The 1,351-nt window shown below is 47.2% G+C and overlaps 1 pseudogene; it reads left to right on the plus strand.

The window, feature by feature from the left end:
• The first annotated feature begins 701 nt into the window (after window positions 1-701).
• LOC111732416 lies at window positions 702-818 on the plus strand (annotated as a pseudogene).
• Window positions 819-1,351: the final 533 nt, after the last annotated feature.

Below are 1,351 nucleotides of genomic sequence, written 5' to 3' on the forward strand. Positions count from 1 at the left end.
GAGGAAATCACCCCGTGAGTCCCTAAGGCACTTACAATGCCACCTGCACTGGCCTGGAAGGAGTCTGCCCTGTGCTGCCCGCTCTAATCTTAGGGAAAATCAAGGCCATGGGCTCCGCGAGAGCAGGGCCCTTGTCAGGATAATTCATCACCCTCCGGTGCTGGTGTAGTGCCGGCTGAACGAATACATGGAGGAATGACCAGTCCAATAAAGCCTAAGAGGTAGATCTTACTCCCATTCTACAGAGGAGAAAACTGAGACTCTACAAAGGGCAGACCTAACTAAGGCTAGCCTCGTTCCACTGTGCCCATGCAGCGTTTCATCCGACCCTCCCCATCGCCTGGCCGGGTAGGGAGCACATTGACTTATGCGATCTTAGGCAATTTGCTGACCTTTTCTGTACATAAGTTTCAGCTGCAAAACAAAATGGACAACAGTACCTTCCTCAGATTCATGGACAAGTAAAATGTGGCCTAGCCACGTAAGAGAATATTATTCAGCCATGAAAAGGAATGAAGTGCTGACACGTGCTACGACGTGAAAGAAACTCAAAGACTTTATGCTAAGTGAAAGAAGCCAGACCTGAAAGGCCACTATTAGATGATCCTGTCTAGGATGTGGTTGCATAGTGTAGCGGTTAGCACATCTGCTTTACATGCAGAAGGTCCTGGGTCTGCGCCCCAGTGGAGCCATGGCCCACAGGCTACGGCCATGCCACCCTGAACAAGCCCGATATCTGATCTCGTGAAGCTAAGCAGGGTCGGGCCTGGTTAGTACTTGGATGGGAGACCACCTAGGAAGACCGGGTGCTGTAGACATAAATATGAACCCGTCTATATGAAATGTCCAGAATAGACAAATCTCTAGAGACAGGAAGTAGATTAGCAGTGGCCAAGAGGAGAAGTAACTGTTAATGGGTGATTTTATTTTGAGGTGATGAAAATTCGATGGAACTACATAGTGGTGATGGTTGCACAGCACCGTAAGTACACTAAATGCCGCTTGTACACTAACATGGTTTAAATGGTGAATTTTATGTTATGATGAATTTTACCACCAAAGGAAAAAAACGAAAGACGTGAGTAGGCCTTTAGCATGAAAATGTTGCAAATCAGCCCACTTTCCTCTGTTTTAAATAAATGTGAATTATAACTGCAGCTATCGGCCCGTCCTTGGACGAAAACATCGGCAAAATGTTGAGAGTAATCATCTAATTCACCGGACGACACCGTTAAGGGCGGGGTGTGCCATCCACATCCTCCCCTCCTCATTCCACTCCTGTTATGTGACCATAAAGACGTGCATTTTTGCGAGAATAGTCAGGGCATCATTGATTTCCCCAAGGTCACCT

This window comes from Pteropus vampyrus, unplaced genomic scaffold (assembly GCF_000151845.1).
Source record: "Pteropus vampyrus isolate Shadow unplaced genomic scaffold, Pvam_2.0 Scaffold456, whole genome shotgun sequence".
Classification (NCBI taxonomy): domain Eukaryota; kingdom Metazoa; phylum Chordata; class Mammalia; order Chiroptera; family Pteropodidae; genus Pteropus; species Pteropus vampyrus.